We start from the raw sequence: 25,535 nt of genomic DNA on the forward strand, positions 1-25,535 counted from the left end.
AGGTCAGGATGAGTGCTATGTTTCTCCTCCTACTTGGATGAGTGCCACTTGTCCTTCCAGCCTCAAAATGACTTCACATATGCAGCATAGTATGAGCAGAAACCTTCTTGTTCCTCTAAATGACATAAGTTTCTAGACCTTCATCAGTTAAAATGAGAAAATGTAGGGTTTTGTCTGTCAATTGGGAATTTAAAAATTTCAAAAAGTCAAATGGCATTTTCACCGAGTTTTGAAGATTTCATATTTTAAATTACTTTTCAGGCTGTGGATGTTGGGATGGTAGAGAGATGGAGAGAAAGGGAGAGAGAATGCTGCACATGTCATGTCATATAACATGAACTAAATTTCAGTAGCTAGTTTACAAACTTTTTCTATCACCACTAATGGGAATCTTACCAAAATACACACACATACACACAAACCCAAACCAAAACAAACAAGAAAAATCCCTAAGTTTTGGGAACCTTTTCAGTAATGAGATTTTACACAATTAATTGATTCGGGTACTAAGCATAGAAGGCAGGGCAGTTTTTATTGTTGCTTTATTGTTGTGGCATGAGTGCGTGTTACTGATGCCACAGGGCAGATCACCGACTGAAATGTATGGTGGCCTGGAAATAAGATGAAATGATCCTTGATTGCAGGTGGCTAGAGAAGCCCTGCCGTCGCTGAGAAAGCTCATCTTATGGAAACTGGGAGAACAATGTCAGTGCTGTGTAGCTATTGCCATGGAAACTAAAGCCCTCATACAAATAATGATCTGACTGTCAGGCACAAACAGTGGCATCAGGCTCACATGTGACAAGCAGAAGCAAACATCTGGTGTTCATAAGCATGAGTTACAAATTAAAAACAAAAATTACAGGGACATACTTGATTTTCAGGTGTTGACATATTGTCAGCTACCTCCTCGTTAGGTTATTGTAGACAAAGGGGTCTAGGGTGAAGTGGACTTAAGGCAATGAGAATGTTGTCAGTGTCCTAGGTTTGAGGATGAAAGTCTTGTCTTTACTGTCTGCTTTGCATATTCTCTCCTAATCATTTCTCCTAGAACTCATGGAAGAACCACTGCTTTGTTGTTCTAATGCTGGCAAGAGTGTGTGAGGTTGCTTTCATTGTTGCTCTGAAAAACTAAGTCATCAAAGTCTTAGTTATTTTTCCATAATAAATTAAAGAACCTTGGAATTTGAGAAGGGAAGAGGGGGGAGAGAGAGAGAGAGAGAGAGAGAGAGAGAGAGAGAGAGAGAGAGAGAGAGAGAGAGAGAGAGAGAGAGAGGTATTGGAGGAGGAAGCAGAGGGGGCAAACTATAGAAGAGAAAAGCAGAGATACCCTCATTTTCTATTTGCATATGGTTGTGATGGTTAGTTTTTTATCATCTTGACACAAGTTAGGATCATCTGACAAGAGAAAAATCTCAATTGAGAAACTGCCTACAGGAGATTCTGTTGGGGATATTTCATTACTATTAACATTGGAGAGGTCAGCCCTCGGGAGGGTGGGTGGTGCCACCACTGCACCATTGGTTCTGTACTGTATAAAAAAGAAGGCTGAAACAATGAATTCACAAAATTTTTAGGCAAATGGTTTGATCTGGAAAATATCATCCTAAGTGAGGTAACCCAATCACAAAAGAATACACATGGAATGTAATCTCTGATAAGTGGATATTAATTAGCCCAGAAGCCCTGAATACCCAAGGCACAAATCGCATAACAAATGACCCCCATGAAGAAGTATGGAGAGGGTCCTGATACTGGAAAGGATTGATCTAGCATTGGAGGGGAATATAAGGACAGAGAAAATGGAGAGAGGTGATTGGAGAATGGATGGAGAGAAGGTTTATGGGACATATGGGGAGGGGGTATCTGGGAAAGGGGAAATCATTTGGAATGTAAACAAAGAATATAGAAGATAAAAATATTAAATTTAAAAAAAGAAAAAAGAAAAGAAAAAAAGAAAGAAAGAAGGCTGAAAAGCCATGGGTTGCCTGCTTGTCTCCAGGTTCTTCCCATGAATACTTCCCCTGATCTTTTTTTTTTATGAAAAATTATCAGCTATAGACTGAAATAAACCTTTCCTTCCAAAGTGGCTTTCAATCATTGTGTTTATCATATCAAAATCTAAGTAGGCCAATGGTAGTATTATATTTGTTTGATTTTTTGCCTTTCTTTTCCTTTAAGCCATAGTTATTCATTCTTTCCCTGTAGGAAAGAAGGGCCACCTCTCTGAGACTTCCATTTCCAATACCACAACGCTCATTGTTCTTGACCCCTTGTAGTTGCAGTGGGCCAACTGGATGCAGCAAGGAATGAGGAACATCACAACACAGTCAAGCATTCTGAGTTACTTGCCTTCAAACAGTAATGTAGTTTTTTATTAGTCTATTAATAAATAAATTTCGTTAGTTCTTTCTCTCAAGACAGTTAAATATAATTGAAGCATGTATTTCATGTTTCCTTAGGAACCAGTTTCATCCAGAATGATCACAAATTAATGCTTTAACTTCTGTTTTTGAACTTATTTACAAGAAAAAAAATCAATCTGAGCGACTTATTAGCTTCCTAATTAAAAGTATCACTTTATTCCAACCGACCTCCCCTCCTCTCTCAGATTATCAGGCTTTCTCCAATGGATAGAATTTCTCTTACCTAATTTGTAATTGTGAATGTGAATCTTTGTCAGACTTCTTGGTCAAGATAGACTTCACCCTTGAATTTTGAGCCAAAGTAAGCCTTTTCTCCGGAACTTGGTCTTTCCAAGTATTTAGTAACACTAAGAGAAGAGAAAGTAACTGAGATACTTCCTCACTTCCCTGTTATGCCTGGCCTGGTATGATTCTACTTGGGATATGAGTTAACTTAGACTTATGGACTCTGGATATATATATATATATATATATATATATATATATATATATATATATATATATATATATATATATATATATATGTATTTGAGTTTTGAGTATTTACATTTGTCCAGGACTTGTTTGAATCCAGAGAATAACTGTTAGAGGAAAGGTGGTAGCCTTAAAGTTTTGGGAGAGTCTTTTTTTTTTACTTCATTTAGGCACCATGAATACAATAACCCATGCCCAGGGTAAACTAAGTATTTCAAAAGCAGAGAAATGGTTGGATAAATAGTCGTTGAGAATAAGAGAGTAATGTTTCACTTGGAGTTATGACTTGCATTGCAATAAAAAATAAAAGCTGTGAGATTTCAGGAGATTCAAACATCTAAGATTGTCTTCCTACACATGTGAAGTCTAACTGACATGGTAGTCATGACATGGTCGTGGGAGGAATTCAGAGTGATAGAATTTTCAAAGACTCAGAGTTCTTGGCATCTTTGACACATAGCTTTCGGTACTCAGTTGTATATCCAAGAGCATCTCATCATTCCACTTGAGAATGGGCTTTGCTTTACCTTTCAGTTCGCAAAAGGTAGAAGAGATACTTGGCAATTCTGATGATGAGATTTTCACACACTGTTTAACATAGCCCTAGATATGTGAGCAGGGCACATCGCAAATTGAGCTTAGTGAAACTTATTCTCTAAGGAGACTCTACTAGCCACTAGGATTTTTACAATCTACCTATAAAGCAACTATTCTTTTCAATAATTTATTTCAACCACTTGAAGGTTTATTTTGATCTCAAAGTCATTATTTGTTTTTATTTCCTCTTTCTACCTTAGTTAGCTGCCACTAAATATACCTCAAAGATTCTAAGAATTTCTAAGCATTGTTTAATGGGCTTTAAAAAAAATCTAAATTGTGGGTAAACAAAAAGGCAAGGATTTCTATCAGACCTGAAATTTTTGAAGAGAATGAAAACGTGCTTTCTAGAGGTTTAGGGTAGGAAATGTTACATACAGAATGTTGTTATTGGTTGACTTTTTATCTGATCAGGAAAGATTTTTATTTAGGACATTTTGTCACTTAAGCCAAAAAGAAGAAAAAAGTCCCAGGATAAGGAGGACAGTGGAGCTTAGACATCTTGCTGCCAAGGAATTATTGGAATTTAGTAGCTTATAAAACTGGAATAGCCAGTGTTCTTTAATGGTGTAACACTTGGTAGGTCAAACCTAGACTCTGGAAGATCCTACCCATGGGAATAGTTATGCAACACAAACTAGACTCCCTGGGAATCCTCCTCCTCCTCTTCCTCCTCCTTCTCCTCCTCCTCCTCATCATCATCACAGGAGAAGACAAAAATGAAGTTAGGTTGATGGGGAGGTCAAAGTGTAGGTAATGGATGTGGAAGAAGTTCGGGGTAAATATCATAAACATACATTAAATAAAATCCTCAAAGAAAGATTTAGTCTCAGAACACTAATTTTCATGACCTGACAATGATTTCCTTAAAATTAAAAGTTCAGAAATTATGTGAGTTTCAAGCAAAATGTATTTGATTGCCCCTTGTCTGCCTTCTACATGAGTATTTCTCCAGAAGTGCCTTCTTTATTACACAGACTGATTGAATGATGTTATAAATTGCTTAGAGTTGATAGAGTTCCAGTTGAAATCAGTCAGATTTCATGCTCTCCCCATCAAAAAAAATTTTTTTTATTCCTGGAATCTGAGATATTTGATCCTATTAATGGATCTGTAAAACCAGAAGGCCCAGGTCCTGCAGTTCTTTCAGAGTCAGGCTTGTACCATTCCCTTCTGTGGCAGCAAACAGTGGCACCGCAGATCATCCTTGACGGATGGGTTTAATGGTTGAAAATGGGTAAAAGAAAATGATGATGAAAACTTCAAGACAACTGTTTCAAAGACTAAGAGCAATTAGCATGGGTTTTCACCTCTGACACTGATAACTTGAATGGTATAACCCTTCATAGCATGAAGCTACCATATTCATGATATGTAGTTATACTCCAGCATTTATTCACCAAATGCTGATACTATTTTTGTAACTGTAGCAATCACAGATTTATATTGACACCTCTAAGATAAAGATGAATGGCAGCCCCACTCCCACATTGTGAAGTCACCCAGTAAAATAATTATCAACAAGAATAGTAACTATTATACCATATAGTATGTTGATTTCCACATAATGTTGATTGACTACTTGTTTATAGGTATGTTTATAGATTTAATTCTTTTATTTCTTACCAAATGTTGCTGTCCTAGATGGTTCCCTAATTTTGGGGGTATGTTATGAATCATTTAGGATGCATAAAGGAAGGGTATTTGGTAAACCTGTGTTAGGAGACAAAATTGGTATTGTGTTTTTATATTTGGGTTGTGAAATGTTTAACATTCAACCATAAATGAAGGGTTTGGTAGTGATGTTAGAATTAGAAAGATTGATGAAAAGCTACATGGACTGTACCATGACAATAAACTTCATCTATTGAATATGTAACAGTATCACACAGAAGGGATTAAAGAGGTGTCACTTTGCAGCCATTGTTTTTCTATTCCTAAACTGCTAAGAAGTAAGGTAAAAGAGAGTAGATTGAAGCCTAAATTGTGAAGGGTGGAAAGTTGTTTTGAGATGGTGACATTTTTTATAAGTTTAGTATCTTTAGCCATGTTCTGGGTAACATAGAAAGAAGACTGCATTTCCTATATAACATCATACACTCATTGCATGAATCAATTTGTATAGTATGACATTGATGTTATAATTTTAGAAGTAAACAAGAAGAGTGTTCGAGACCTCATATAGGGGATGGAGAGATGTATTAGTGGGTCAAAAAGCTTGATATTCAAGAAAAAACATAGCTCCATATACTCAATACCTATTCTAAATAAACATCAAAGATAACATAATAATAATAATAATAATAATAATAATAATAATAATAATACAATGTTTCTCTCTGCCTGTACATACAGCAATAAGGGATCAAATAGGTGAATCTCTCAACCTTGCTCTCCAGGCAGCCTATCTGAACTAATGACATTCCAGTTCTGTGACTCTTTGTCCTAAAATCCTCTCTTAAGCAATGAGACAGGAACCCAAGATGACACTGGGCATTGTGTTCTAGTTCATGGATACATCTACCCCATGTTAATGAGCATATACCACACACTTCCACCACATACACACACCCATCTAGACACATGAACAGACATGTATAGGCACATAGACATAAGAACACAGTCAGACACACGGGGTTAACAGGACTAAGTTATAATGAGTGTAAATGATTGGACAAAGATATTTTTCTCAAAGCAAAGTCTCCGTAACCCTTAAATCAGTATCATACATAATTTAAACTTAAGCTGTACTTTTTATGACTTTTTTCTTAAATATCTCACTTTAAATTTAAGTAGTAAGTGTATATTTTATTCTGTATAATGGTCAATCATTGCTATAATTATTTGTAATCCACTAGTTAGTTGGATTGGTTAGAGATGTATAAATTTTTTAAACCCTACTGGCATTAATTATTAAGAACTTCACTCAGATTTTAGTTTTTATACTTAGTCTTGAGCAGGTAAAAATTTCTATTACTCAAGTCAAAATATTTTTTTTTAGAAATGATGATTATCAATGCTCTTTGTGTGAATATGTGTACATGCACATGTCTATGCAGGGAATGTATGTGCATATGTTCATGTGCATGTACACAGGGTGTGTGTTTCTCTCTCTGTGTGTATGTATGCATGTATGTATGTATGTATGTATGTATGTATGTATGTATGTGAATATGTTCTTTCATGTATTTACATATGAGTGTGAAGACGAGATAGCATTTTCTATCACTAGCAAACTATTTTTGTTGAATTTGCCTGCATTAAAAATATTATTGAACATAGACTGTTTCATATGGTATGGTCTTAGTATGATTTCCTCTACCCTACCTCTCTCAATTTCTTCTTCGTTCCCCTCTCATTTGAATCTACACCTCTATTTTGTCATAGAGGGATTTTCACCAAACCTGGACCTTATTGATTCTGGAAGACCATCTACACATCAGTCATCTGAGATTCTTTGGTCTCTGCCTGCCCAGCACTGACATGCAGATATATAGCGGCTTATAATGGTAGTGCTGAGTGTCTGGACTTAACCCTTCATGATTGCATGCCTTATTGACTGAACTAACTTGTCAGCTCCTAATTCCTCAAATTAAACTTAATGAAGGTAATAAGAATCATTGAATTAATTAAATGATATATTGATTATAAAATTTTATTATAGGACCAAATCAGAGCCATCGTTTTTCTTGTGAACCAAATACAAACTGTAGTTTTTATTTTTCAAGTAATTATTCTTTCCATTGAATTTCCTATGAGCTGTATAAATCATAGGCTTTACAAGGCATTCACATCTCTTCTGCTATGACACATGTAAAGCACAATTATAATCAGAATATAATAGCATCAGTATGTTTATACAGATGTTAAAGTACATTTATCAGCATTCCTTCCATATGCCTGCAATCTACTTTTCTAATTTCAAGACATCAAATTTGAAATTAGAGTAATTTTTTTACCAGTACCACTATACCACTCTACAGTGATTTATAAGAAAATGACCTGTGCTATCAACAAACTTGATAACTCTATTAAGATTGTGTTTTCTGTGAGTTTCTAAGGACATCAAATGTTTAAAACAAAATGTAAGTAATCTTATTTCATGATGTTATAGAAAATAATGGTGCCATCCATTAGTATTACTTATTTTTGTTCTTAACATTACTTTGTCTATTTTTGGTGTTTTATTTTAAGTTTAACTTAAAAATCACATGCAAATATATTAAGAAATGGTGGTAATAACAAAACTTTGACCCACATTGATTATAAGGGCCCTGAAGAGAGAAGTGAAAGCTTATTAAGGAAGTTTGTTTGTGGCACATAATTTATAGACAGAGAAACTTTTGATGATATATGAGCCATCACATTCACCTAAAGATGAAAGAGCTTCTTTTATAAAAACAATCCTCTCTGTTCCATAACAACCACCTGACATCCTAAGTTTGCTGAGTGATCACAGGCTGGCCATTTCTCACATATTTCAATCACAGGACACCACCACTGACTCTACTAGTATCAATTACTTCTGTGTGTCAGAATACTCTTGTAAGGGCTTAGGCTGCAGTCTATATTATAATATCCATACCTGCCTATGTAACGCAGCTGAATATCACCACTTTGACTGTGACATATTGGGATTTCTGTGCCCCTATTAGGATCAGAGACTTAGAGTAGAATGCTATGGAGCTGTTTTTCTCCCACCAGTATTATTCTCTCTGTCTAGACATGAGAGCATCTCCAGAATCCCCTGTGGGTTACAAGCAGGACAAGTCTTACATAGTGAAGTTTCTTGGGACCATGTGGAAAGATTCACAGGTATTCAAGAGAAAGAAGGATTTTATCTTAGTATGTTGATGGTAATAAATGCATCCCCAATGAATGCAATCCTTTCTTGCTTATCTAGTATTCTTAGACATCAAACTCATATATGTTGTCCAGAATTCTGTTGCTGTACATAATCAAAATCTTTCTCTCAGAACATGTGACATTTTCTTAGTGATTAGTCTTGGTGATACTCTTAAAAAGCTGAGAAGTTGGTAGAGATTACAGGAAGTAAGGTAAAGAAAAACAGACTCAAACTTAAAAGGGTCTGTCTGCCATCTGAGGCTTTCTTCTCAAAGTAAAAACAACAAAATAGAATGATTGAGAAACTGCCTGTTGGGGTTAGAGATATGACTCAGCAATTAAGAACTTCTACTGCTCTTGAAGAAGACCTACCTTTGATTCACAGCACATACATTGTGTGGTTCAAAAACCTCCTCTTTAGGGCTATGGGACAGCTCCAGCTCCTTGGGCACCTCTACTCACTTGAACGAACCCAAACAAGGAACATACAGATACATAAAATAGAAAATAGTTTAAAAAAGTTAAATGATAGAATCTCATTCATAAGATTGCACCTAGTAAGCAGGGAACCTTGTTTATAAATGTTTAGAAACCTCATTGGCATAGGGGAGAATTTCCTAAACAGGACTCCAATGGTTCATGCGCTAAGATCAATAATTGATAAATGAGACTTCATGAAACTGGAAAGTTTCTATAAGGCAAAGGGTACAGTCAATAAGACAAATCTGCAACCTACAGATTGGGAAAAATCTTCACTAACGCCATGTCCAATAGAGGGCTAATATCCAAAATATATAAAGAACTCAAGAAGCTAGCCATTATAAAACCAAACAACCGAATCAAAAAATGGGGTATAGAACTAAATCAAGAATTCAAAACAGAGGAATCTCAAATGGCTGAGAAGCACCTAAAGAAATGTTCAAAGTCCTTAGTAATCAGATTAATGCAAATCAAAATGACCCTTACACCAATCAGAATGGCTAAGATCACAATCTCAGGTGACTACAAATGTTGGAGAGGATGTGGAGAAAGAGGAACACTTCTCCATTGCTAGTGGAATTGCAAACTGGTACAACCAATCTGGAAATCAATCTGGAGGTTCCTCTGGAAATAGATTTATCCGAAGACCCAACAATGAGAAAGATGAGATACTCTCTGGTTTCAAAGGGAGGGACATTGAATGAAATGCCCTATAGTGGGGAGAAGGAACCTGTAGAGCCAACCTCCAGCAGAAAGGCAGGGCATCAGGTGAAGGATGGAGTTGCTATCTCAGAGTCAAACTCTGACCCACAATCGTTCCTGTCTGAAAGAACTGCAGGGCTGGTAATGGAGAAGAGCCTGAGGAAAATAAGATCAAGAGACAGGCCCAAAGTGGGATCTAGCTCAAGGGAAGGCCCCAAGGCCTGACACTATTACTGAGGCTATGGAGCACTCACAAAAATGGGGCTTTAATGACTGCTCTTCGAAAGACCCAACAAGCAGCTGAAAGAATCAGATGAAGATATTTGCACCCAACCAATGGACAATTGTTGCTGCCATTGAACAGAAGCCCTGTTGTTGAACAGAAGCCCTGTTGTTGAATTAGGGGAATGCTGGAAGAAGCTGAGGGTGGAGGAGACCCTGTAGGAGGACCAGCAATCTCAATTAGCCTGGCCCCCCAAGATCTCTCAGACATTGGATCACCAACCAGACAACATATACCAGCTGTTATGAGGCCCCCAAAACATATACCGCAGAAGACTGCTTCCAGGGTAGAAAGAGAGATTCAGTTTTGTTTTAAGAAGACAGCACTTGGTAAGTCAACTGTATTCCAGTAGAAGACTGTATCCTTAAAAGTTCATAGGCAGCACAAATTGTACTTAATGGGTAAAGAAAAAAAAAAGACACAAAAATGGGTGGGTAGTAAAGAGGAGTGCATCTTGGAGGAGTTGGGGAAGGGAAAACTAACAAAACATTATATAAAATCTTCAAAGAACTAATAAAATTTTTCAAAAACAAAAATAAAATATAGTCTGATTGAATGCAGTTAATTCTAAAATAAACCATTTCAATGAACTCTTGAGAATACTGCAATAAGTATAACATTTAGTGTGCACTCCAGGCTTAGTGTGGAAGGTTACTTCTTACTCATTCTTCTCCTTCCCCCTCTTCCTCTCGTCCACTCCCTTTCTCCTCCTTGCTAAGAACACTATTGCCCATTATCTATCTTTTTGTTGTTGTTATAATTAGTTGTGTTGGGTATTTCAACAGATTCAGAGCCACTGACAGAACCGAGAGAAGTATTTTTCCCCCTTTAATTTATTTGTAAGTTTAGAAAATGAAAAATAGAGAAAATGTCATTGTCTGGCCTGAAGAAAAAAAAATGTTTCTCTGTATAATTAAATAAATGGGAAAATACCTTTCATGTTCTGATATGTAAACTGACAAGTTCTCTGAAGTTTTATTGTAGCAATTACTTTGTAGTACAACTACAGGGAAATATTTATTCAAAATTACATTGTTTTATGTGTTATATTCTTACAATGGGAGATGTACTGCAAAAAAAGCAATCATCAAAACCAAAGCATATTGCTATGAAGATCCTTTATAAAAGATGTTTTTATTGAAATATTTTTGTCACGTACAGGCATTTTTTTAGAAAAGTACTAAAAATGAAGCAGACTTAATTTTCTTTCAGTACTTTTAAAAGCCCCAAGGAGACTACTATCTAGCTTTCATAGATCATCTTCTCTTGCTTATTTTTCTGAATGTAAAAATATATGTAGGCTATATTTGTACCCAATAGCATTTAAAAGATAGCAAAGCTGTATCATTTGCTAAGTAGTAATAGAACTTTAAAATTTATTAAATATAATTCTAAATATGTCCATTTTTATTCTTCTGTTAGTTTCTTTTAAGACTTCACATTTTGAAATTATTATATCTGGAAGAAAGAATTCATAATTTGGCTGTCTTTATCTCAATACTAAGAAAAATCAATTGTTGCTTGAGTAGAAGACTTAATAATTTGAGGACTTTATAATTGTTTTGAGAAGAATTTATCCATCTGATTAAGTAGTTGATGAAGGGAGAACAGATTCTTTACTGAATCACTGACCCTTGCGTTATAACTTATATCACATGTGCAGTAATTTGACAAAAATAATTATTAATATCATAATTTGTAGTAATGGCAAAGTATATCTACTTTATGATGAAAAGGTAAAATGCATCAACTGTTAATTTACCCCAGAATTCCCCTTTGGTGAAATATATATCGCTTATTTAAAACATTTAATTATATCCATGGAGATAAAGAGACAGACAGATGTAGAGAAAGAGGAGAAAGAGACGGATTACAAAATTGGTTCATGAGATTTCAGGAGAAGGCAAGTGTGGGTAGTGAGCACTGATGAGTTAATATTAGTTTCAGTTCCTGTCAAGGGAGGCCTGGAGGTAGAATTATCTTTTTCTCAAAGGATCTCACTGTTTATTCATTAAGACCTTCAATTGATCAAATATGGCCCATTCACACGACAGAGGACTGTCCTCTTCTTCAAGCCTACTGATTTAATTCCTAATCATATATAAAATCAAATTTCATGGCAACATCTAGATCGATATTTGACCCATGGTGTAGGTATGATAGTTAAGCCAAATAGTCAGGCCAAAATTAACCATCATGGTGGTAATAGAACCCATGAAAATTTCCTAATATAATGATTGTCATACAATTAACATAATATTTGAAATGTAATCATCTCATATTGAACAGTAATTAATCTTTCATATCACTATTGTTTGGTTTTTCCATTGAAAAAACTATGGATTTATAGACTTTCAGATTTGTCTTTCAATATTCACACTTACACTTTACATGCAGGGAGGTATTTTGGTAAATATTAACTTTTGCCTGTAGAAAATATTATCTGCTAAACAGATTTATGAAATCTTTGATAAGCATGTCAAGAAATCATTGTTTTATATATGTGTGGAGCATGATAAATTTGAGGCATCTGAAAAATATTACCAGTGATGATATAAAATGATGACTGTGCAATGAAATTTTAAAGGAGGGATGCATATGTCTACTCTTTAACTAATGCAGCATCCCATGAGCGTTGTCAAGAACTGATTATTGAAGGCTGTAAATGAAAAGCACTTATGGAAAAGAGAGCTAGATATTAGGAAGTTTCATCATTTCTGAAGCCACATCATTAAAATTTTAAGATTCCATTTAAATACTCTGGTAAAAAGCAAGATCCTACCACTCCATTATTATGTGGATAACAAATCATTGTTGAAATAGTCACTGAAAATGTATGACTGTAGGATGCTGTCATTTGAAAGAGAAATAAAATACAGGTCATTTAGTAAGGCATAGAGATTATTCTAACCCTGATCTCCATAGACTAGAAGTAGCATGGGAATGACAAAGGGCCTAGAACAATTTCCATCTATGCTGTAAGCCTCTCACGTCTCAGACATTTTGTTCTCTTTTAAATTAATGCCTTGAGGATGTTATATATTATGTTTTGTTTCTATTTACTCCTCCCTTCTAGATTCTTTCAGATCCTCCATCCCTATCGACAAAAATTTGTGTCCTTATTTTCCCTCCTCAATGTCAAATTTCCTTTTTTCCTACATATTCTTGGATGTGCGCTCTTCCACTGGAGCATGGCCAACTTACCAGTAGTGACATTTTGTAGAGAAAAAGAACTCTTTTTCTTCCAGAAGCTATTTGTTGTCAACAAGGGCTTGCTTGTGTATAGAAATTTGTATGTACCTTTCCTCTCTAAGCTGCAGTTTGATCTAACTTGAGTTTACATGACTCATGTGTATTTCAATGACTGGAAATTTATATGAGCAACTGTCATTTTGGATCTAGAAATACTGTTACATTTAAACCCTTGCTTCAGTCTCTTAAACTGCTTCTATCCTGTCTTCCACAATCATCCCTGTACCTGAAGAGGAAGGACTATAAAGTAGATTGTCTACTTAGGCCTGACCATTCACATTCCCTGATTCTCTTCATATTGACCACTTAAGGATGTTTGTGTTAATAACCATTTACTGCAACAGGAAGCTTCTCCTCTGGTGAGGGTTGAGGGGTTGGGTAGAAGAAGGAAGAATGGAAAGATAATAACTACTGAAAACCTTTCTAAAATGTCATATGGCAACTTATCTGTGTAGAAACATCTAAAACTATATGGATACACACAGATAAAATGTTTATGCGGAGTAATTCTATAATGGGGTGATGATATCCCTACTAGATAACACATGTTAGCAAATATAATGTTCATTGCTAGGGATGGGATAACATTTTAGAGTTTTTTGCCAGTGTGGCTCCAGAGACCCATAAATATTACAGGTTATTGCTATTTTGTTAGTTATCCCCCAAATTTTGACAGTAAGGTCCTATTGCTGTACTTGACACACTTGATAACACAGAGGAAACAGATTTGAAACTGGTACTCACCTGTAATGCTTCATACAGTAGGGCTAGCTTTCATAATACTAGAAGTTTCTATCATCACTAATGGGGGGGGGAGTAAACATTAGTCTTACCCAGCTGTGAAACCTGTGAGCTACAATGATAAACCACTTAATAAGACATAGTAAGGGATAACATAAAATAGTTGTCTGATTGTAATTTAAGGATTACTCACAAGTCAGAGCACATACATGGCACTAATATTGTGGTCAAGAATCTTTTCCTAGTCAGGCCATAGTTTCTAGAAAAGAACCTATTACTATTAGTCTGGTAATTGAGAATTAATCTGATTATGGGTCAGATTAATTATTTTTATATCCATAAATTAATGTATATCTTGATTCTAATTGTTAAAGCTTGTTTTTGAAGCAGATGAAAATTAAGACAGAGATGTAGAACTAACTAGTCAACATCCAGAGAACTTTATTATCAAATGATCACATAATTATGTTCTATGTATAATTCTAAAAGTAAAATATCATTATTGTTAAAATATAATCAGATATGCATACACAGATATTCTTATAAGCAGAATATATTTCTAGTTTTTATAAAGGTACAATTTTGTTTTTTACCAAGGACTCGGCATATTTTCTGGGATTCTTAGGGTAGCAGTTCTAAATCAGATATCCTGCATATCTGATATTTATATTAGAAATAATAAAAGGAGCAAAATTACACAATATGAAGTAATAAATTATTTTATAGTTGGGAGGTCACCACAACATGAATTGTAATAAAGGGTCACCATATTGGAGAGATGAAGAACAGCAGTCTTAGGGTAAGTGAATAAATGCTTGTATTAATTTATTTAGAGGAAGAGCAGAGTTTTGGCAGAAAGAAAACTGAATAATTGTTATCTAGGTGCTTCAAACATCCATAGTGCAAGGAACCTAAAATAACTTAGGAAAGTTTTATATTTACCATAAATATGTTCATTCACTGGTTGTATTTTTTGGGGGGGAAGGGGACTCCTCCAGTTAAATATAGTAAAACTTTCTTCAACAAAGTAAACTGTATTCTTGTATTTTAAGAATGATATAATATGGATGACAATGGTATCATATTAGTTAGATGACTAAATATTTACATTCTCCCTCCATTTGTTTCAGTTATTTTGGGATGAAAAACAGCTATTTTCATCCTTTCAGAGCACATGTGTAAGGAGTAAAGTTATTTTTCTCATATTAATCTTGTTGCAACTGGACAAGTTACTAAATATATAAGTGCATCTATGGGCATATCTTCATTACTTTGTAATTAAATCTCAGGATGGTGAATCTTGGTGATGCTGAAATTCAGAGACTGTTAGGACACTTAGATACATCAGTATTGCTTTGTTCTTGACAATGATTCATCTTAATATGTGTGATTTTCCTTCTAACAAGAAAGGAGCAAAGAAACAAAACTTGAGATTGTTGATAAAAGTTATTAGCATATTACCCAAAGTGAATTAGTATCAAGGAAACTCGTACCAAGCTAGATCTTACTGTAATATGTATTGTTGCCTATGGGATATTTCCTTTAGCTTATATATTGACATAGCCTCACATTTTTCTGCTCTAAATATGTGAGTCATGTGATCTGGGGAGATGGATGAGTGGATAAAGTGTAGTGCACTCATAAAGACATTGAGATCATATTCTGAGTACCTATGTAAAGAATGGGTGTGGTAGCACATACCAATAATTCAAGTGCAGGTAAAGCAGAAATAAGAGGATCTTTGAGGCTTCATAGCCAGTCAGTTAGGACAAATAGATGACCTCTGGGTTTAGTGTTGAACCAGATTGTCCATAAGAATAAGGGGGGGTTGGAATAAAAAGAGATGTCCAGTGAAGTCTCTTACCTCCACCAGCATGGACGAATACCTGTGTGCACATATATCATCATGTATACTGGCACACATATATGTGCAGAACATGTGCAAGTGAAAATGTACACACATGAACATAGTAATGCAAAAAGAAAATTTAGGACTCTATAATATAATTTAACTGGCTAATAGTCAAAGACATGAAATGAATGATGTTTATGATCTCTATATCATTTTACCTTGTTTACGTGTCAAAGGTTGCAGGTTTCTACTTTTTACATATAAAATTAATCGTTGCTTACACCAAGATCCAAAGATTGGAAAACAGGGTCATCTAAAATGTGAGCTGTCCTTGGCATTCCGAGAGTAGAAATAATGTGTATGGTTATACTAGAGGCTAAAATCCATAAGGTACAGTCACTGCCCAGGAGTTGCAGAGCAGCAAGTAAGGGGCATAAACAATCCAAGCAGTAAGCTGCAGCAGGTTGAAGTCAGTTGCAAGACAAGTTGAGGTGCTACAGCTTTATGAACTGCAAAATAGTAAGACCAATTCTCACTGGACACGACTGTGTTTTTATGAAAGGTGATGATGTGAACTGAGAAGGAGCAACACACACATACACATACACATACACTCATAGACGTACACGCACTAACACTTAGATACTCAAACTCACACATACATTAACTATATATACATATAGATAAACATGTAAACACATGAATGTGCACACACAGACTTGCACAAACACACAGACAAGTAAATATTGGTAAAATGAATTCACCACATGCTACTAACAAGAAGCAAACATGGCAATATAAAATCTTTAGCATACATATCTAATATTCCATGAACCAAGCCATTCCCTTAAATGTACAACCCATTTGCTTTTAATACTTACTATATACATGTGATAAATACTTTTATTAGTCACAGTTTAAATGCAGGAACACTTATTTAAGATGTTTATATGATATAAGTAGAGGTTAAACCTCTGCCTCAAGGGCTGGAGAGATGACTGGGTGGTGAAGGGTACGTGTTCCTGCAGTGGACTCTGGTCTAACACTCATGTATAGCTTACACCTATCTATTTATAACTGTAATTCCCGGCCATCCATTGCCATCTTTTGACCTCCATAGGAACCAGTGCACAAATATACATGCATGCAAAACACTCACACATAGAAAACCAAGTCCATAATGATGATAATAATAGTAATAATAATAATAATAATAATAATAATGATAATAATAATAATAAACCTGGATTCAAAACCCAAAGGATAGCCATCAAAGCTGACCTTGATTTCCATAATATCCCATTCTAACAGAACACAGATAAATACAGCTGTTAATATTACATGAAAACATGTCTTCAAGCAACAGTATGTAATAAAATAGGAAAAAATGTAGAAATGTAGAAAATAAATTTAAAAATACATTTATAAATAAATATTGATTCTCTATTCCACACTAAATGACTATTAGTACACATAGAAACATCAGCATTACTTTGTGCTTGACAGTGGTTCATCTAAGTTATGTGCTTCTGCTTCTAGTGTAGGAAGAAAGAAAGAGAATGAGACAGAGACAGAGAGAGAGAGAGAGAGAGAGAGAGAGAGAGAGAGAGAGAGAGAGAGACTTGCATCCTCCACAAACTTTATTAACACATTACCTATAATAAATTAGTAATAAAGAAACTCATACATAAGAGGAATACAAACAAAAAATTAAGTACTGAATGAGAAAAGGACTGAGGCAGGTGTGAGTAGACAATCTCCCCTATCCCAAGTTTATGGGCTTTAAGGAACCAACATTCAACAACTGTTCCAGTGACTTCTGGAAAAGATTTTCACTATTAAAATTACATCAGGTGTTAGATTTAATAGACTCATATTAGGGACTGAAGAGATGACTCAGCAGTTAAGAGCTGCATAGTCTTGCAGAGAACCTGAACTCATAACCATATGTAACTGTAGCTCCAGGGAACCTGATGACATCTTCTGGAGGTTATGGCTACTCTGCACACATATGGCATTCAATCACGAGGTCATAGATGCATACACAAAAATACAATAAATCTTTACTTCAAATAATTTTATCTGACACTTCCTTAAAAATTGTCTCCACTGGCTGAGAGCAACAGAGTTGAAGTGACAGCCTTGTCATGGCTACACTTGTCCCTTCAAGTGTTTATGTAATTCTGTATACCATCTGCTTCACAATGTGTTTACCTTGACTGAACGCTGCTTTGGAACAATCCTATAGTAAAGGACTACTCTCTTATGAGTGCAGAATGGAAAGCTGCACAGGTTCTCTCTTCTTGAATAATGATCATTGTAGAGTAAGTCATTACCACTCACAGGTGTCTATCAGGGTTGTGTGCTGCCTCTCTTTCCTGTACTGTGAACTTTGATGTTATGCTTTTATACAAACCGGGATAATTCCTCTTGATCAAAATCCAAGGTTTAATGCTTTTCTAGATAAATAATGACCATGGTCATCTTATGGTTTCCCCCTTAAGAATCACAGGTATAATCTGTTTATGCATATATAAGAAACATACATAAGCCTGTGTATACCTATATAAGAAACAGTCTTCTGCAAAACTGCCAGGTGCAGATGAGGAGGCTGTCTGCTCAGATCTAGCTTTTACCACTTGCTTTTCCTCTAATCACTTTGAGCAGTCAGTCTTCTGAGCCAAAAGAAGATTTATATATAATCATGTTGCAGTCACATTAATCCTGGAAATCATATGAACATCTTTAACATAACCCATTGTTCCTCCTCAAAAGTACACAAGCAGATGGATGAAAAGCTATTCTGATTATCACAGCATTCTGCATCTGTGAGCATCACAGTTACATCATCACAGTTACATCTTTAAGTACACTCTATCTGCTCATGACTGCTCAGAAATAGTCTCTCTGCTGAATTATTTGATAGTATCCATACACCCAGCCACTATGAATTATCTTCTTTGAAGTGGGCAAGTTTCTATTATATGATAAATAGATATATAGAGAGACAGATATATAGATAAATGGACAGACAGACATACAGACAGACAGATAGAAATACAAACAAACCTCCATGGTCAGATGAAGAGTTTGTCATGTAACAGCCAGGTTATAATTGTCTTGACTGACCCATGATCTTGAGATTCAAAGACCTTGCACCTCAAGGGGTGGTCACAAGATTTTAAGTAGGAGCATTATAGGAGATAGTTAGAAATGTTAGCATAATCAGAATGTGCCGTTGATTGACTAGCCTCTCAGGTATTTCAAATTTGTGTTAAGTGTAAAGGGCTTCTTCAGAGATTTTTGTTGACTTTGCTCATTTGGAAATCTCCTTGAAGGTTTTTAGAAAACCTGACATTTGCCTCCAGCTCATTAAATCAATATTCCTAAGAGTGAGTGCCACATCTCAGTATTTTCAATCCCCTTTCCACCCAGCACATCTGATATTTATGCTGCCAATTCATGTTCTCATCCTTTGAGGTGTATCAAGATTTTATTTTACATTTTAGAGCATATATTTAAGAATAATTTTTCTGCATATCTACCAAGAGATCTCCCCATGTCCTTTGCTAAGATCAACCTTCTAGAAATAGAGGTTCAACGGGAGGATCTTCACTTATCCTCTGAACAAAGTGAATGGCTCTTCATGCTGCCTTTCTGGCTAACATGTGAAAAAAAGGGTATAGTTTTGGAACATCTAGTTAAGTTTACGTAATGTCTATAGAGTTTGTGTTGGATAGCTTTACATTAACTTGATATAAGTTGATACAATTTGATACAAGCTAAACACCTGATAGGAAAAAATGTCATTTAAGAAAATATTTCTATAAGTTTAGGCTGTATGCAAGCCTGTAGGGCATTTTCTTAAATAATGATTTATGAGGGAAGATCCAGGGCATTGGGGGTGGTGCTGTCCTTAAGCTGGTGATCCTGGGTTCCTTAAAAAAGCAAAGTAACCAAGCCATATGGAGCAAGCCAATGAGCAGCATCCTTCCATGTCCTCTGTCTTCTCTCTAGGTTCTGTCCTGTTTCAGGCCTTGGGTTTCTTCACTGATGAAGTATAAGCTAAGTTAACCCTTTCCCGCCCTACTTACTTTTTCACTGAAATGTTAGATTTCACTAAGAAAGAGTTGTTTTGGAAGCAGATGCATTCTTAGTTGCTCTTCTTATCATTAAGAAGATACAATAATGATGGAATTACCATGAGATACCTGGAGTTCTTGCAGTCACTTGATGACCAAGGATTGAGGATATAGACAGATGTAAAGGAGAGAACTTAGGCTCTTGTAAATTGCTCCATCCCTTTACCTTGTTCTCTCCCTTTACCTATCACCATCACCACAACCATAGGCCTAGTTCCAAATCCTTGGTGCCCAATTTGAACTATCTTTGCTGTCAAACCACCTTTGCCTGCCTGAAAAATTACTTCTCTGTTCCCCCATTCTTCCATGCCATACACACAAACACAGAAATGCTGGCTGGTGTCATAGTGAAAAATTGTACCCCCAAACAGCTAGTTCAGTCAGACAACCAAAGCCTCACTTTCTAAAACTTGCAGGGCATTGTAATTACCTAATGATATTTAGATACTCAGGCAGTCTGTGTAATTGAAATGGACTCTGGCCAGAGGACCCAGAGTGCTAGATCCTTTTGGTAACTATAATAAAAACCAATAATTTAGAACAGAGACTATAAGACATCAAAAGAGGTAAGGCTGTTAGAAAGAAGCCTGGATGGGAATTTTCTCCTTCCTGAAAAGTCTTACGGACCTCAGGAGTTTAAAATATATAAAGGTTGGGAGAAGAGGATTTTTCAAGTAGATCTGAAATCCAGGAGAAATTTCAGTATTTTTCCCTTAGATTCAAAAGTTGTCCATAAAGGAGAGACAACCTTTTTTTTATTTTTATTTTTTGGGTTTTGGTTTTTTGAGACAGGGTTTCTCTGTATAACCCCAGCTATCCTGGAACTCACTCTGTAGACCAGGCTGGCCTCGAACTCAGAAATCCGCCTACCTCTGCCACCCAAGTGCTGGGATTAAAGGCATGCACCATCACGGCCAGTCTAAGGAGAGCCAACTTCATTGAATTATTTCTGCCTTGTCTTCAAAATTGAATTTTAAATTTCTTTTTGTTGGAGATGTTTACTTGAAATATTGAAGGTCACACACCTGTGTTTGCTCTCAAAGTCCTCTAAACTTCTCTGTCAAGGTCCTGTTCGAGTCTATAGTGCTGGTATTCTATTGTTGCATGTATTTGAGTATGCATATGAACTCATCTGGGATCAGCAAATGGAAGTGTTTATGTTAGTATAATGCAAAATACAGTAACCTGAGGAATGACGCAAGATAGGAGAAGGGATACTCATCTGGGTATCCTCATGGTCTTCCATTTGGTTGAGATTGGCCAGCTGTTGTTTTGGAAGTTTTGACTATGCAGTTTTCCCTATCACTGAATGTTCTTCAGTGAACCCTAATCCAAGTGCTGTATTTTCCATAGGATTGGGTTCTCTTACAACTGAATTATAAGGACAGAAACTGACTGTCCATTAAAGAATGACTTCCAATAAAGAAAATGGAATCATTGTTTAGTTACTTACATAACTAAAAATATAGTCACTTAAAATATATATAAAATTATCATTCTTGGTTCTCTAGACAATGACTGCAAGCTGAATATGACTTATGCATCCTGGTAGCCTGTTGTCTGATGCAGAGAGTAACGAGCTTGAAGAAGACAAGTATTTCGCTATGTACAGCCCCTTTGTTAATGTGGACTCTGTACTGTTTCATAAATTAGAATAATCTAGGACTGTTTATCTCATATTACTCATCTGGAGATAAAATGTCTTGTGGGTAGAAAATTACCTGATGTAGTCTAAGGTGGACATGCATACTATAAAGGATATGTTATCATCACAAAGCTTTTACTGTAGTTTAAACCAAGAGAACCTTAAGTGATACAACCAGATTGAACTCTTGAGTTAGATGGTAAACTGGCCACAGAAAATTAAATGAAGCAACCACATTGCTCATATTATTTAATGTTATTTTTGATGTTGTTGTTGTTCAGAAAAAGAAATGTCTTTTAGGAAAGTAGAGAATGGATTTTGAGGAATCAAAATTGAAAGATCAAAAGGAAGTAATAATAGCCCTCATGAACACATAGCATTCAGTTGCCTAAATCTCTCTTACTATTTTTTGGAAAAACTTGAAGAGACACACAGTATTTGAGAATGTATTTGGATGTTCCCAAACTTCCAAGGGAAAATATTTCAGAAAATAAAGATATGTTATCAAAAATAGAAGATCTACAGTGAAATGCCACAGGGCTCAGCCTTCAGGGTAATCTTTGTCAATAATTATTTGAAATTCAAAGTAAGACTCAACAGATGTAGAGAGAATGAAATATGTTATCTGGAAAAGTCTTTTCCTTCTAACAGCTAACTATTTTCAAAAACTCATCCTGAAACCTGCTCACAGTAAAATCTTGTGTGATTAGATCACTGAATAGTCAAACATACACCTATGATTTTTTCTGTTACTTCTTGTCAATAGTAAATATGTAAAGACAAAGGAAACTTAAGATGTGTCTCCTCTTGGATTTGAACAGAATCTGCTTCCCCAAGTCCATTTCTCAGGGTCACATAGGCATGCCTACCAAGATCATTTGGAATAAAAATTCCCATCATGCATAGAGAGACCTAGAGAAGAGAATTATATAAGAAAATGACTTTACATTGGAAAGCTACTAGACACTGAGAAATCCAAAGCCCTTAGACTGCTCATGGTAGGTTCTGAAATACTGATATAGGATCAATGATTAGAAATTGAAAAGCCTGGGAATAAACTTGAGCTAAATACAAGGAAGAATTTATTTCTGTTTTATCACCAATTGGTGCTTTCCAGTGACGACTGTGTATGTATTTACAATCTTCCAGAAAAAGTTAAAATAATACATGTAATATTTCATATAATGTACTTACATAAACATATATATATATATATATATATATATATATTCTCTAGTTTATAAAACACCTATGTGAGTATGACACAAATATCAGCTCCAAGACTTTCTACTTATGTTCTACTTAAAAATGTAAGTTAATAAAATTTTTTATAACTCAAATGTATCTATGTTGAATTATATTTTCCCACAGGTGGTTTAAACAGAAGGTCGAGGTCTACTGATCATTTGACCCACTGTGTTGGACAAAGATTTTCCTGTTAGGAATCCAGCCAATATTCAGGTCAGGTCAAAGAACCAAAACTCTTCTCTGCACAACTGCAGTAGGCTTAATGGCCAGTGGTTATTATTTTACTCATTGAAAACTCTACTTAAACATGGGAGAATAGGGAAGGAGGCAAGGAAGAGACATCAATTTTAAAAAATAGATTTAAAAAAAAAGAAAGAAAATACATTCCCCACAGCTAAGGAAAAAATAAGAGAGAAAGAAAAAACAGAGGTAAAGGTGGCTAGTATTCTATTTGTATGACAAAGCTGGTAATGTCATCAGAGTAGGTCAAGAGAAAGTTCCTCTTAAGGCTCCCAGTTTAGAGGAGAATGCAAAATAGGAATTTTTTAATCTGTTCTTGCCCACATTTGGGTGTTCAAGGTCATCTAGGGTAAGAGGTATATTCTTTTCTTTCAAACCTGTGGTGAAATTAAAAGGAAACCTTTGTCTTTGCTCCATCTTTCTTTTTACTCTTGCTTTGTAGTTTCAAACGAAAGAATATGTTGCTCCTAACAAATGAGGGACTTTCACTGTGAACTGGACAGTACTGTACTTTAACAAAACAGGAAAATGATAGTAGAACCTCATTGGTTCAGTGTCTGGACAGGAGAAGAGACATTCAATTACAAGGTAAATACACACCTACAGATTCTATGGTATGGGATACATAAGCATTGATAGGCATTTGCATGAACATAGATGAATGAGTGAATATTACAAGTTGTTCATGAATCATTCTGCATTCAGCTACTACTTCAGATAGTCGACTAGGATCTTATTTTTTTTAGCAGTATAAACTGGGAAAATTGCATACCCTTCCCCCATGAGTCTTATGGCAATACACCTTCACAGAGGTACTATAAAGATTTTCTCTAGGACCAAGTTGGAGAACAAGTGTAAAAGTTTAACATGGCATCTGAAATGGTTTCCCCCATATCATCTTGCTTCCATTCTATGACATAAATCTACTTTGCTATTGAGTCTCTTTCAGAGTGCCGTGGAAGTATAGAAAAATAGATCTGGGCCTTCCGGTTTCTGCCACCAACATGGGAAGAACCCTGCCACAGGGCACCATCTTGAAGTGGCACTGGAAGCCAGATATCCCCCCAGCAGCTAGTGGAGAGGAGGCAGCCAGCACAAGTGAGACTTGTCCTGAAGCTCAGAGGCGACTGTCTGGAGTCCTCTAGGAGGAGTCTTCCAATTTCTGCCTCCTGCTTGGGAATAACCCCTGCCGCAGTGCTCCATCTTCAAGTGGTGCAGGAAACCAGATATCCACTCAGCAGCTCAGAGGAGACAGCCAGCACAGCCTATGCCCTAAGATCAAGAATTGACAAATGGGACCTCATAAAATTACAAAGTTTCTGTAAAGCAAATGATACTGTCAATAGGACAAAAGGGCAACCAACAAATTGGGAAAAGATCTTTACCAACCCTATATCCCGCAGAGGGCTAATATCCAATATATACAGAGAACTCAAAAAGTTAAGACTCCAAAGAACCAAATAACCCAATTAAAAAATGGGGTACAGAACTAAACAAAGAATTTTCACCTGAGGAATATCGAATGGCTGCAAAGCACCTAAAAAATTGTTCAACATCCTTAGTCATCAGGGAAATTCAAATCAAAACAACCCTGAGATTTCACCTCACACCAGTCAGAATGGCAAAGATAAAGAACTCAGGAGATAGCAGGTACTAAAGAGGTTGTGGAGAAAGAGGAACACTCCTCCATTGCTGGTGAGATTACAAGCTGGTAAAACCACTCTGGAAATTAGTCTGGTGGTTCCTTAGAAATCTGGGCATAATACTATGGGAGGACCCCTCTATACTAAGAATCTAAGGACTCTCCTGCATGTAACAAGGACACATGTTCCACTATGTTCATAGCAGCCCTATTTATAATAGCCAGAAGCTGGAAAGAACCCAAATGTACTTCAATGGACGAATGGATACAGAAAATGTGGTATATATACACAATGGAGTACTATTCAGCCATTAAAAACAATGAATTCATGAAATTCTTAGGCAAATGGATGGAACTGGAGAATATCATCTTGAGTGAGGTAACTCAATCTATCCCATATACAATTACAAAACCCAGACACTATTATGGATGCCCACACGTGCTTGCTGACAGAAGCCGGATATAGCTGTCACCTGGGAGGCTCTGCTAGGGCATGACAAATACAGAGGGGGAAAGTCTCACCAGCCATTGAACTGAGCACAGGGTCCCCAATGGATGAGATAGGGAAAGGACCAAAGGAGCTGAAGGGGTTTGAGCACCATAGGAGGAACAACAATATAGGTCACCAGGTACTCCCAGAGCTCCCAGGGACAAAACCATCAACCAAAGAATACACTGGAGTTACCCACAGCCCCAGACACAGAAACAGCAGAGGATGATCTTGTTGGACACCCTTGGTCTTGGAAAAGCTTAATACAGTAGTGTAGAAGAATACCAGGACAGAGAAGTAAGCAGGGGTGGGTTGATTGGGGAAGGGGAGATGGCTTATGGGATTTTGGGGGGAGAGGGGATCAGGAAAGGGAACAGCATCTGAAGTGTAAATAAAGAATATACCCATTTTTTTGAGATCTTCTTCCATTTCCTTCTTCAGAGTCTTGAAGTTCTTGTCGTAAAGATCTTTCACAT

Source organism: Apodemus sylvaticus, chromosome 2 (genome assembly GCF_947179515.1).
Source record: "Apodemus sylvaticus chromosome 2, mApoSyl1.1, whole genome shotgun sequence".
Taxonomy (NCBI): Eukaryota; Metazoa; Chordata; class Mammalia; order Rodentia; family Muridae; genus Apodemus; species Apodemus sylvaticus.